We start from the raw sequence: 14,824 nt of genomic DNA on the forward strand, positions 1-14,824 counted from the left end.
TGCTGCTTGACTCAATGTATTGCTTTGTTATTTTTTTTAAACATCTCTTTATTATAAAATAAATACAGAAATACTGCACCAAAACGTATAATGCCTTGTTTTCAGATTTATAACTCTAGTATATCATCAGGGACATAGACAACATTTTTGGTTGTGTGCATTTTTTTTTTTAGAAAGCAAGCAATAAGGGCCACTATGAGCCCAGTAGTCCTATTTATGGGCTTCAGGGTGCATAAGGAGTTCTAAAAGCTCATAATATTCTGTATTGCCCAACATCTCTGAGAAAATACCGTTATTAGCACCTGCCTGTCTGGTGCTGGAAAAAAGCTCATCATGCAATGATAAAACACACATTTCAACATGGCTGCCAAGCAATGGATACTGTAATGTCTGGCAGCCACCACTACCATTCAGGGATTGGCGCCTGTATCCTTGCTGGTGTTCCTCTCTCCATTTCCGATGCACTGCAGTTCTACGGTCTTCCGGGTTGAAGAGGCAGCGGACCTATTGTGGTAGCCGATCTGAACAGCATGTCGCGCACCGCGTCCTGTGCTCCAGGTACACCTATGACACGCCGGTGATGTTGTCATGGCAACCGAAGGCAATACCATAAGACTCCATAAAAGGCTGGCTCGCCTGGTTGATGGCGTTTTTTAACGCTCTGTCCAGGATGTTGCTTAATTGTGTCCTATCTGCTCCTTCCTTGCTTCTGTTCTTGCCTACCTATCTCCGTTCTGCCTGGCTTTGTCTGCTCTGGTCCATTGCCTTCATTCCCTGATCCTTCTCCTTTCCTTCTTGCCCTGGCCTTTTCACCGCATGTTAGTGTATCCTTTCTTGGATCCATTGAACACGCTACCAGAGTTCCTTGTATCTTCTGGTTCAGTGTTCGCACTGTCTTCACACCACGGAAATACCAGAAGACGAGCACATGGTGGGGGAGCCGGTTTCCAGTCATTCCTGAGCACCAAATCCTCAGGGTAGCGGGAGTCTGTTTTCTCCTGCTGCACAGACTCTGTTACAAAGTCTGGCCTCACATCGTACCAGCTCATCAGTCAAGACTCAATGGTCCCGCCATCCAAGCAATCAGGTATATGACATATGGTTAGCAGCCTTCTGGTGGAATTTCCATGCTCTGGGGTATTCGGGACAGGCAAGACAAACAGAGCGCCTGTGAGGTGATGGGGTGCAGGAGCGTGGACCATGAGGCATGTGACTGCAGGCAACAATGGATGGCACAGGCAAGAAAGGAGTGTGGGGTGGAAGCAGGCGCAGTGGTTGAAGAGAGCAGGGATAGTGGTTGAAGAGAGCAGGGACAGTGGTAGGTACTTTGTTTTTGGGTTGAATGTCCTATATCCCAGACATGAGAGAAAATATAAATTGAGAAGACCCATGAAGTGCGAGTCAGGAAGCACATCCAAAGCCAAAAGCACGAGTCGCAAGCAGACTAGCTCATCATTCCCACCATATCCCTTACCTGAAAGATAGAGCACCAAATAGTTCATGCACACATGCATACAGTGGGTACAGATGAACCACGCTAGGCAAGACATCATAAATTAACAAATATATACCAAAGATTAATATGACATGCATATAGGGACAGGAAAAGCATGTAGGCACCAGAAAACACAAAGCGTGATAGAAATGGAAGAGCCATCTAATAGACGAGCCTGCTGCGATAGATTTAGGCCATGAACATAATAGGCTGGTAGCAGAGATAGGTATTAAAGTCACACAAAAAGGATCAGAGGTAGATAAAGCTTTGCAGGTAGTAGTGATGGCATAGTAACATACGGATAGACGATAGGGCCTAACCAAAACACTTACATACACGGTAACATAGATGATGATATAACCTAAGAAATACACTAAGTAGATAGGAGTGTGTAACAACAATATTAAGTAATAAAAAATGGTACGCACAAAAGAGCTACACGCATATATGTGCAGCCATCAACACTCTATAAGGGCCAGCAATGTAGTAATACTTCTGAGGAACAGACATTATTTTACATAGAAAAGGTAGTCAGCTAAGGACATTACAAAGAAATTTAGTGGCACCCCCCTCCCACAGCAGGAAGGGGGTGGGCAGGCCAGTGACACCCCACAGCCCTCGCTTGGCTCGGGCTTACATGCCATTAACGGTTTTGTCCACCCCCATATATTAAGTCATATTAAACTACAAAATAATCAAGGACGTGGAAGGATTTACTTGTATTTATTTATATATGTCTTCATTTATTTGCTTATTGAGAAACAAATTCACAGCCACTTATAAATGGTTATCTGTAAAGAATAAATTCACTAAATAAAGTATAATATTGGTGTGCAATGGGTACAGCTGGTTCACAACTATACATGAGCAATCACTTGGTCCCCCCATGATGTTCCCTTGTGCCCCCCCTTCTCGCAAACAGGTGTTGTCTTTTTTGCTTGATTCTTCTACCCTGCTCCCCCTCCCCCACCTCCAGCCTACTTCTGCAGGAGTCTGTCCTGATACATTTTGGTTTCACCATCACCGTCTTGTGGCCAATGCTGGATTTGACTTTTATGGACTTCATTGAGTCCTGGTACGTCACCCTTTCTCAACTCTTATGCTGAACTTCCTTCACATCTTGTACTCATGGTGGCCCTGAATCATGCTGTTCTCATCTTCATCCTGTATCTAGGCTTGCAACATTGTGTGTTACTACTGACTTCTGTAATTGTATTTGCTCTCACCTCTTGCCTCTCCACTCTTTTAGACTGCTTACTCTCTGTTCTCTCCTCCTCTCCCGTTCTCCCTTTTCCAATCTCCTCCCCTCCTCCCCTTACTTTTTTCTATGCACTTACTCTATCAGAATTGTTCCTGGACCTAGTTTGATAGCAACCTCGTCTGTCTCCGCCCCCTTCCCTTTCTTGTTTTATTTCCTCACCCCTCCAGCACTATCTGAAATGTTGTCAGGCCTAGTACGATAGTCGCATGTTTTGTTACTCCCCTCCCTTTCTGTACCCCTCTGCCTCACCTTTTGTTTTTCTCTGGCTCTACCAGAAATGTCTCCAGGCCTAGTATGGTAGTTGCCTATCTGTTTCCATTTCCTTCCCATTCTCCCCCTCCCCCGCCCTTCCTTATCTATGTCTTAGCACTTGCACTATCTGAAATGTCGTCAGGCCGAGTGCGACAGTTAATTTCACATCCATACTGTTCATGGCTTGTAAGAATGTCATTGTATTTTCCCATGTTCCCTCCCTTGCCTTGAAGCGCTTTAAAACACATTGTGTATAGGCGCTATATAAATAAACTATCATATCATATCATATCACAAACATGAACATGTTGTTGCACCTGAAAGACATGCCTGGATTAGCACATTTTAAGGTGGGGAGCACTCCTTCTATAACCGTCAAATGAAATCACATTCCTTGACAGCTCTCATATGGCCCCATGTCTGTCAGGTGCGAGTAGTCTGAGAACGTCAGATGACACTGTTGGCTTTATCAGTGTTTGTTTTTCAGTGCAAGGAACAGATATAATGTTAATGTTAAAGGTATTTGTACTGCACACCATCACCAAAGCACTGGTCCCCAGGCCCTCTGGTGGATCTAAAAATGAGGGTGTGAAACGGTGAGGTGAGGGTAGGCTAGTAGGGTCTAGTGGAAATAGGAGAGTGTGAGTTGTGAAGTCCTGTTGGCAGCTTCAGTTCGGTTTGCACCGTTCACTGAGCTTGGGTGCGATTTTCCCATGTGTTGTTGTGCTGGGTTATGTGTTGTTTGTATGTTGTTGCAGTGTGGTGAAGTATGTGCAGATTGCTGTGCAGAGGAGTGGTTGTATGAGTTTCTGTAGGAGAGGTGTGTGCAGAATAATTTAGGTTTTCTGGTTGGGTTTGCTTTTTTTTTTCTTCCTTCTCCTTACCTCTTTGCTGATTTCACAATTCTAAGTGTGCAAGGCTTCACAATTCTGTCTAGTGGTAGCGCATGCCAAACCTCAATTCTGAGGACCAGCGCCTGCTAAACTTTACAACTCTGTCCAGGAGCAGCGCATACTATAATTCACAGTTCTGTCTAGGAGCGACACATACTAAACTTCCCAATTCTGTCTAAGTGTGGTACCTGCTAAACTTCCCAATTCTGTTGAAGTGTGGTACATGATAATCTCAACTGTTCTCTCTAGGAGCGTTGCATGCTAAACTTCACAATTCTTTCCAGGAGCGGCGCATGCTAAACTCCACAGTTCTGTCCAGTAGTGGCACACGCTAGACTGGGGGTTGGGGCAGACAGGTAATGAGTGGTAATGAGAGAGGTTTGCCCATTTGGTGTTGTACAGTGATTGCTGTGACCCCCTGTCAACACCCCATCTACTTTGTCTGTTGCTGCTGGTTGACAGCTGCCTCCTTCTCCTGCTGACACTGGCTGACACCATCTAGAGCTGCTTTTTCAGGAGCTGCCCTTTGCCTCAGGGGTCCTTAGCTGAGGGGGCTGCAACGGGCAGGGCGCTGCTCTTGTTGGTTGTTGTTTGATGGTTGGGAGGCCAGTCCAGGCTCAGGGGAGGTGCGGGAGGTGGCGATTGGATGAGGGACAAGCAGAGAAGGGAATCAAACTCACCTGAACTCCCAGGGCTGAGTAATGGAGTTCAGGTGGGGCCAGCACTGAGGCATTGTTTGCAGTAACAAGGATCACGGCCAGTTTGGGAGGGCGTAAGATCAGGAAGGAAAAGGCCTGAGGAGGGGGAGAGAGAGTGCGAGAGAAAGTGTAGTAAAAATGGAAACTGACAGAAAGGCTGGAAAGGGGGTCAGGGGACAAGCAGAGAAGGGAAGCAAACTCACCTGAACTCCCAGGGCTGGTAAATGGAGTTCAGGTGGGGCCAGCGCTGAGGCATTGCTCGCAGTAGCGAGGTTGGCAGCCAATTGGGGGCAGGAGGGGCTGTGGGATGGGAAAGATCAGGAAGGAAATGGCCTGTGGAGGGGGAGAGAGAGTGCAAGAGAAAGACAGAAAAAAAGGAAAAGGAAGTGTAAGACAACAGAAAGAAAGGCTGATAAGTGAGTCGTGGGACAAACAGAGAAGGAAAGCAACCTCCCCTTGACTCCCAGGGCTTGTAAATGGAGTACAGGTTGGGCCAGTTTCGAGGCTTATAAGTCAAGGGACTGAAGGCACACTTGAATAAGACATTTCTATTTACACCAGTAGCACATTTTACAGCTGCAATTAATCAAATAACTCTCAGTAGACAGCTTAGAAAGAATACTGACAAGCCAAAATGTGATGTTACTGTTTGAAAATGTTTGTCCAAAGAGATCCTAGGCAAATGTGTTTTGGGCAGGGAGTGGAAGGTACTGGGAGAAAAGGGCCATAGGAATTAAAATGGCCATGGGTAGTCAATGGGTGGGTGAATAGCCAATACCACCTACAAGCTGTGTGTCCTTCCTCACATGCCATCACACTCCTAGCTGTACTCTAATTCAGTATTTCCAGCTTATAGGTAGCACTGAAGTGCCACATACTAATCAAAACTAAAAAACACTTCAATGAGCCCACTCTGTGTGTAGCCAGCATAAGAAAATAAACACAAGACTGGCTACAGAATGGAAAAGGATCAAACAAGAAATCTAGAACCCCCAGGCATTGTCAGCACCTGTGAACCAGCCGAAACACTACTCAAGCTTTACATTGCCGAATCTTGAAGTAGAAACAAATGTCTTTGTTACCTCACTATACAGCGATCCAAACACTTCTAGGATCACCATAAAATGTCTTTGTTACCTCACTATACAGCGTTCCAAAAACTTCTAGGATCACCATAGTTATATAAACAAAACAGGAGGAGTTCTGGGAGTTCCTCTACTGGTAGACAAACCCCATGAGAGTTGCAACCAAGTCTTTAGCTCACTGTCCCTTTCACAGAGTAAAAATATCTCTGCATATCAGTCTTTTGCCTGCCCAGTAATTCTCCCCTGAACAAGAGTATCAACAGCAACCCCCATAACATGTTTCACCTAAGTTGGAACTCATCAGTGAGGTAGTATTGTGCCTTGCTAAGAACAGTGAGCAAGGGGTCCACGTCTGGAATTCACCTGGTAACTTAGGGTGCAACCCAAAGTTACTCAATATGCAAAACAAGGGGGGTTCTGGGAGTCCCTCTACCAGCACCGCCCATTGACCCCCAGATCTCTTTATGCACATTTTTGGGTATTTTGGGTACTCACCCTAAATTGCCAGGGTAATCCGGATGTGGACCCCTTGCTCACTGTGCTCAGAGAGGCACAGTTCTACCTCATTGATGAGGCCAGATTAGGCCTTTCAAGGTGGACAAAGACTGATATGCCTATGGAAATCGTTCCTCTGTGAAAAGTACAATGGGCCTCATTAGGACCCTGGCGGGAGAGGGTTTTACGCCAGCGTAGTGCATGGCGTACCTCTCCGCCATACTACGAGTTCCCGTAGCGCCATGGAGGTTTTCTCCGCCTGGTTTTACCAGCCGGAGAAAACCATGGCGCTACGGGACCTCGTTGTTAATTACGCCACCGTATTTTACGGTGGCGTAATTAACTCCTTCCCCACTCCCATTATACCCTATGGGGCAAGAATGGGAATGGGGAAGGGCAGAATGGGGATTGGGGATTTACCGCTCCGCCGAGGTCGGAATGGGGCGGTAAATCCGCCAACCCCCATGGCGCTATCGGCGGCTTTCCGCCATGCTTCGCGGTGCATTTAGCACCGCGAAATCCGCCTGGGTCCTAATGAGGCCCAATGAGTTAAAAGTGGTTGAGAGGGGCCATCCACGAAAAGTACAATGGGCCTCATTACCCGGTAGGCGGTGAGCCATGGCGCTATTAGCGCCATGGCTCATCTCGGTAAAATACCGGCACCGCCTTGGCGGAAAGGGGATTTACCGCCCCATTCCAAGGTTGGAGGGGCGGTAAATCCCCTTTCCACCATTGCCCTTCCCCATTCCCATTTCTGCCCCATAGGGCTCTATGGGAATGGGGAAGGCGCTAATTACGGCACCGCAATTTTGCGGTGCCGTAATTAGCTCCGAGGTCCCTTAGCGGGTTGGATTTTAACGCCTGCAAAAAGCAGGCGTTAAATCCCCCAACCCGCAAAGGGACCTCGTAGTAAGGCGGTAGGGATTTACCGGTACCGGTAAATCCCTACCGCCATCCGTGTAATGAGGCCCAATGAGTTAAAAGTGTTTGAGAGGGGCCATCCACCGTGCTTGTCCAAGAACTTGTGAGAAAAACAGGGGGGAAGCGGAAAAAACTAACATCTTTCTCTTGGGCACTGTTAAATATGTGTAGTGTTTTTACATCTTGGGAAGGCTAACATCAGAAGCCCTGAGAGCTGACTAAACACTGCACTTCCAAGGATCGCCTGCAGAGATCGTCACAAGTGATCACAAGAATATTAAACACTGCACTTCCAAGGATCGCCTGCAGAGATCGTCACAAGTGATCACAAGGATACTAAACACTGCACTTCCAAGGTTCGCCTACAGAGGTCCTCACAAGTGATAACAAAGATACTAAACACAGCAGTTCCATGGATCGCCTGCAGAGGTCCTCACAAGTGATAGCAAGGATACTAAACACTGCAGTTCCATGGATCGCCTGCAGAGGTCCTCACAAGTGATCACAAGGATACTAAACACTGCAGTTCCATGGATCGCCTGCAGAGGTCCTCACAAGTGATCACAAGGATACCAAAACACTGCAGCTCCATGTATCATGTATCACCTGCAGAGGTCCCAACAAGTGAGCACTCAGAGAATTAATGTTGCAGGTCAAAGTTTCAACAACTGGGGTGCCATAAGTGTGAGGAGTTGCCATGTGCCAAGGGTGTAAAAGTACAGGCTTTTAAAGATATTGGGCCTCATTAGGACCCAGGCGGTAAGGGGTTTACGGCGGTATAAACAGCGCCGACCCTTACCGCCTGATTCCGAGATCCCTTAGCGCCATGGAGGTTTTAACACCTGCTTTTAGCAGGTGTTAAAATCCATGGCGCTAAGGGACCTTGTTGTTAATTACGCCACCGTAATTTACGGTGGCGTAATTAACGCCTTCCCCACTCCCATTATGCCCTATGGGGCAAAAATGGGAATGGGGAAGGGTAAATGGGTTAATGGGGACTTACCGCCCCACTCACCTCGGAATGGGGCGGTAAGTCCGCCAACCACCATGGCGTAAACGTAGTTTACGCCATGGTGGTAAAGGTACGACCCAGGCGGTAACTTACCGCCTGGGTCGTAATGAGGCCCATTAATTAATACAATGCTGGAGGTAATTCCATCTGTGAAAGGGTAACCTGCTGATCAAAATCCCCTTTCATAAAGAGTAGCGCGTACCTGTGTCCTGTGTGAAGGCATCATAAAGCAATACACAGACAACAGATTCAAAGCTCAAACAACTAACTTTTATTAACTTAAATGTCAGGAAGGGAGAATTACCTACCTAAAGAAACTAATGATCCTCTGTGTCCTTGAGTTCAACTTAAAACTCCCTCTGTGTCCATCACCTATGCTTGACCTTACATCTAAAGATACAGAATGTGTAATGATGTCAGCAACCAGAAAAATAGTATTTAAAGCAGAGTTCTGAACTTCTTCCAGCTCCACGGCTTGTATTATGGCCCTTCTTTAAGTTCAAAGCACCTTCACAAGCAAGACCCCAGGGATCCTTTCCCCAAGGGTAGAACAGTCTCAACAAGGATCTTTGGATTCCCTTCCCCAAGTTCAATAAAGTTCCAAAATAAGGCCTTGGGGTTCCCTACCGCAAGTTCAATACAGTTCCAAAAATAATATCCAGTTTTCTTGGTTTTCTGTAAGTTTTCAACACCAACTTTGCAATTCAAACAGGGCTTTGCAGTCTAGGTGCACTTGTCGGACAACACGGTCCACGCATCACAGGTCACGCAACCGAAAATCCTTAGCACTTCATCATAGTCACTGGTTCTCTTTAAATTTCTTTGCAGGACCAGGCTCCCTCTTTAAACCTGCACCATTTAGCTGCTTGCAGCCCTTGTTCTCTTTGGCAGCCTCCTGGACTCTGTGTCCACGTGACTAACAATGTTATCTTTGGGGAGACGTTCCTTGTCTCCCTAACACACTTTCACACTTTTCAATAGTAGTTTTCCTTGTACTTCTCACTTTTTTTTCAGAATGCCCCGGTTACTGGCTTTCCTTCAATTCTTATTCTCACAGTGTCCATTGACTTCTCAATTTGGTTTTCTTTATTGTCAAAATTGCATTTCACTTTCCTTTCATTCATATGGCAGGTTTCATGTGCTTCACACAACTTTACTTCAGTTCGGTATTCAAAATGTGCAGGTAATATTCTGCATCTTGTTTCGGTGATTAAAACTCTCATTTGGTCTCCTGATCCACCAAACATTTTCCTCTCTCCGATCGGCATCCTCACAAGTCCGAACCAAAGCCCCTGGAGTGCCCTGACGCGACTTCCCTCACGGTCACTTAGCGGTATCAGGCAACTCCTTCAGGTACCTCCGGTTCTCTCTTTGACATTCGCTCGCTCACCGTCGTCCCGTCAGGATTCTCGGCGAGCCCGGCTCGCCTCCTCTGAACCTTCCTACTGTACACTGTGACTCTCAGGAGTCTTCAGTGTACCACAGCTCGAGCAGGGGACACGCGCCCCATAACTTTCAGGACTCCAGCCCCTCTGACAACCCGCTCGGGCTGCAGCGTCTTTTGGTTTGTCCTGCAATGCTCAGTGCCCTTTTCATTGAGCAGGCTCCTTTCTCCACACGGGACACCTTCTCCTGCGTTCTGGGCTTTCTCTCCCAGCTATATTCCGGCAGCCTAGGTTCTCTCTCCCAGCTGATTTCCCTGTCCTTCTGATTTCTTTCTCCTTATATACACCTGTGGCCTGGCAATTGGATACACGTGTAAGTGTTTTGCCTGACCCCAATTAATGGGGCTTGCCGAACTTGTATACTGATGTTTTACAGTCCTCTTCCTCGTATCAATACTAGAGTGGCAAAATGACATGTCAGTGTGTACTGCTCCTAGTCGCCTCTTCTTCGTCCCAGTACTAGAGTGGGTTAGACAAGTTGAATAGAGGGGAAATGCTTTACTGTAGCCTATAAAGGTGAGGGGAGCATTGGTTCTCAGCAGTCAAAGGGGGATACCATGTCTCACCTGTGGATATCCTTTTCTCCAATCCCCAAGGATGATCCACCCAGGTGATCCTCCGTCGCTTTTCCACACCAGGGTCCGGACCCAAAAGTGATGGTCTTTCCCTGGCCATCTGAGAAGAAGATCCAAAGGGAGTAGGAGTGAGGATACCCTCAGGTTTCTCACACCTTCTACATCAGTATCCTGATCTGCAGAGCCTGCTCTAGCAGTGGAACAGAGCAGGGTCAGGGGTCACAGGTATCCTTCTGTCAGATGCAGTGACTGCCAAGTCTCTGCAGTGTAGGGGCTACATTTAAGATATGCACCCCTATAACAAACCCTTATGATCATGAGTAACCCATGCTGGTGCCAATGTAAATTCTAAATATAAGCCCTGCCTGAGTTAGGGTAGCGTGCATGGCACTGTTCATAATCATTACAGTCACATCATGTTTGATATCACACATGTGTCAGCTCTATATGCCCAGTTCAGCTGTGGAAGTGTTATGTGTATTCTCCACAGATGCACTGGACCTTACCCTACTAGATGGAATGTCACCTGGGTGGTGGAGGGGACGTTTGAATTGCCTCTCCTAGTTCCTTTGTAAGGGCAAGTAATAACCTTTTCCAGGGACAGCCACTCCACAGCAGGGGTGTTGCTAGGTCTGGAAAAGACCCAGGGCTACGCTAATGCCGGAACTGTTGGGACTGGGGGCTAGCTAGCCTTTTGGTTGTAGCTCCTGAGATTCTATCGGGGCTATGACCAAAAGGCCAGGGGCTATAGCCCCCTAAGCCCCCGCTAGCAACGCCTCTGCTCCACAGGAAGCTTGCCTGGGAACAGGAATCAAAGGGCACACCCATTCACAAAAGGCTTGGCCTCACATTAGGGTGATGCATATCTAAAGGCCTTTGATCCTATTTATAATGGCAGTGGATGGGTTAAGGTAGAAAGGGAGAGCTCTGTTCAGTTGAAGGAAGGTTCCACACTCTTGATTCTCTCTGCCTTGGCCTTTCCTTCCTGTCCCCTCCACAACCTCTAGCACAAATTACTGTGGGTGCGATGTTAGAACGGCAATGTTCACTTCTTGGAAGAACAGAGAATGGCCCCCTTAAGTAGGGTAGCTTTAGTCTAATCACCTGTGAACTTTTGCCTTTGCTCACACCCCTTCGTTAGACCATCTTTTGAACTCCAACCCTTTAAGATGATTTCATTGGACCTCTGTTGGGAGAGCTGATATCCAGAGCCATCCACCAGTAAGGTGAAGATTCAGCGAGCTCTCTTTGCTATGGGGGTCATAATTGGCGTATCATTAATCACCTAATTATCACCTAATCACACCATAAATAAAGAAAGTGTTACAAAATATAAACAATTAGCAAATTGTTACTTTCCCGTTGCATCTATGTCATATAAGATGTTTTAAAGGGCATGAAATCCTCTTTGCTTCATTGATTCTGATATTCATGGTCTTTTTTCCAAGATGGCCTTTCCAGTCTATACCAGTGGAGCCATCCTTGGTTGAAGCCTGGCCTCATTTAATTGGCTGCCGCCCTTCTATTTCATCCAATCAGGCCCACCAGGAGGTGGAAGTCTGCCCTACATTGAAGGCCTGCATCCATGGCCCTGTCTGTGCATGTCTGGGCTTTGCTGGTCTTTGCAGGCACCCGTAACATAGAACAGGAAAATACAGATGCAATGTGATGTTGGATACCTCATCAACATGCTCTTGGACTATGGAATCCCCCTTTTGCAATTACGTGAGTGCTGACTATTTGCTCTGTTTGCCTGCACCATCTCTCCTGACTCTGTGCCTGTGCCAATCCTGACAGTCTCACTAATCTATCTCAGCTAGCACTTCTCCCTGTTTCACGATCTAAAACTCTTAGATTGTCTTCTCTTCCTGAGCTCTCACTTCCACTGCTCCCACCCTCTGCTGCTGTGCTGCAATACGTATGTATTAAATAACCATTTTGATGTGCTCACACCCTGCATTATTAGTGCATATCTGTCCTCTCCTCCTGCTTTGTTGGTGCCTGTTTTAAAGGTGTGTATCTAGGTATCCTCTCCTCCTGCTTTGTTAGTGCCTGTTTTAAAAGTGTGTATCTAGGTGTCCTCACATTCTGCATTGTTAGTGCTTGTTTTTTTAAAACAAAAATGTTTGAAGTGCCCTCACATCCTGCATTTCTATGGCATGTTTGTTAAAATTGCATTTAGGTGTACCCTCATCCTGCATTGTTAGTGCATGTTTAAAAAAAAATCGTATTTAGGTGTCCTGCAATTTTAGTGCATGTCTGTTTAAAAATTGTTTTTAGGTGTCCTCACAACCTGCATTGTTATTACCTGTTTCTTTAAAAAAAGAAAATCAAATTTAGGTTTGCCCACATCCTGCACTGTTTGTGACTGTTACTCTTAACATCCACTTGGCCTCCTGTGAGTTAAGGTCAGAACTGTGCATTGCAGCACCCCCGCCCCTCCCTCTTTAACTCACTGCCTCTCACTTCCTTCCCTTTTGCTCTGGGATGGCACTCTCCATCGCCCCAATCTTCTCCAACTGCTACACTATCACCTAACGACCCTCTCTCGCAAAACCTGTTTGGAAAAAGGATATAAAAAGACATTCTTGCTGCAAACCCTGGCCTCCCAATTGCAGAATTGCAGACACCTATGTCAGTGCATTCTCCAGAGAAATCTTCACTGACATCCTTTTCTCTGTCCCATCTCCAGACCTATGGACTTCTCATCTCGTCTCTACTCTCTCCCCTTATTCCTCCACTATCATTACTGGCAGCACCAAGTGGAAAGTTCTCCTGGTGGTCTTCATCTCATCTTGCTGCTGCATTAATGCCTACTTCACATGCATGATCCTGTTTCAAGGCCCTCATGCTAACCTCCTTCTCTTTGACCGGATCCTTCCATCTCTCATCAACTTCCTTCCGTATATCCCGCACCCCTTTCCCCCCTGCTCCACCACCCCTGACTGAAGTACCACACCCCTGTACTCCACCTCAAAAAACTTTCAAAAGCAGTGATCGTCTCCACCTGGTGACCCACAACGCACGCTCAGCCAACAAACACTCTGCTGACATCTGCCTTCTCCTGGAAGATACTGACCTTGACATAATTGCACTCACTGAGACTTGGCTCAGTGCCAGCTCAGTCACTTCCTTTGACTCGCTCTTCCCCGAAAGCATTAAGATCACCTCCAAGCCTCGACCTCACTGTGCTGGCGGTGGCGTTGCCTTAATCTTCCCTGAGTGGATTCCTTCTTCCATCCTACCCACTCAGCTCTATTCGTCCTTTGAGAGCCTAGTATGCAAATTGGTCATCTCGCCTTCCTCCACCCCGACCATTGCTACCATTTACCGGCCACCAGGTGCTTCCTCTCTGTTTCTCTCTGAGTGGGCTGATTTCTGTTCCTCCTTACTTTCTACCACCTCCAACCTGTTACTCCTGGGTGACTTCAACATCCATTTGGACTCCCCATGCACAGCATCCACCCTCTTCATTGACCTCTCCATCTCTCTATCCCTCTCCATCCGTCCTTCGGGTCCAATCCACTCTGCCGGACACACGCTGGATGCCATCATCTATTCTGACCTCCCCCTCTCTTCTCCTATGGTCAACCCTCTCTCTTGGTCTGACCACTCTCTTCTCTCCTCCCACCTGTGTCCGTATGGCCCTGTGACAACTCCTCCAAAAGCCCTGCCAACCTTGTTCACAAACATCCATCCAATGAAACGAATGTCAGCTGCTGCCTTCCCTTCCACCTTCATCCCCAATGACCCACCCAACCCAGACACAGCATCTGAATCTGCTCTCAGCAACCTATATCTAGCCATTGCCAACACCCTTGACATCCTTGCCCCAGTCATGAGGATCTGCCTGAACCTGCCTCCAAGCGTAACATCTGGTATGATTCCGAACTTGCAGACCAAACATGTGAGTGCAGGGCTGCAGAACGGAAGTGGCAAACTTCAGGTTCACCCTCTGACAAACTGTCTTACCACCTATCCAAAGGCATGACAGACTCTCTTTCCATACCAGGCCCACATTCAGGCACAGGTATCTAGCGCTTCCAATAACACGGCTAACTCTTCAAACTCTGCATGGATCTTTCCAGCCAGTCTGCAGTATCCACTGACCCTACTCCTTCCTAGGCCTGTGCAACGCACTCGCCACTCACTTCACCTCCAAAACCCAGGACATACTGAGCAGCCTTGTCATGCACTCTTCCATCCCATTCCTCCCCCCCTTGCTTCACCTGACCACTCACCCTCCTCCTTCCTCGCCACCAGAGTTGTCAACTCCATGAAGGTCTCTTCCAAACAGGTTGCCCCTTGCTCATCCAGAACCATCAAGGACAACATCTCCTCTATCACCCCTGCTCTTGCTGATCTTTGTAACCATTCCTTTGCTACTGGCTCTTTTCCATCCTCCCTCAAGCACTCCCTTGTGCGCCCCCTCCTTAAAAAACCATCTGCAGACCCTTTATGCCCGGCCAACTATCGCCCCATCTCCATCACCCCTTTCCTGGGGAAACTGCTTGAGAAGTTGGCCCTCCCCAAACTTAACTCCCACACAAAATTTGTTGACGGTCTTCACGACCATCAGTCTGGATTCCAAACAGCCAGCGCCACGGAAACTGATCTTCTGAACACCCTTGATTCCAGCTCACTGGCTGTCCTCATCCTCCTTGATCTCTCTTCTTTTGCGTTTGACACAGT

The 14,824-nt window shown here is 47.3% G+C and overlaps 1 long non-coding RNA gene across 1 annotated transcript in view; it reads left to right on the forward strand.

Annotated features, from left to right (window-relative positions):
* Positions 1–390: 390 nt before the first annotated feature.
* The window catches only part of LOC138566211 (uncharacterized), a 32,659-nt gene continuing 18,225 nt past the window's right edge, over positions 391–14,824 (forward strand). The window contains exon 1 of the long non-coding RNA XR_011301867.1: positions 391–558. This is a non-coding gene — a long non-coding RNA (uncharacterized lncRNA). The remainder of the gene's footprint in view (positions 559–14,824) is intronic.

The sequence above is a fragment of the Ambystoma mexicanum genome, chromosome 2p (genome assembly GCF_040938575.1).
Source record: "Ambystoma mexicanum isolate Mex_15411 chromosome 2p, UKY_AmexF1_1, whole genome shotgun sequence".
NCBI lineage: Eukaryota > Metazoa > Chordata > Amphibia > Caudata > Ambystomatidae > Ambystoma > Ambystoma mexicanum.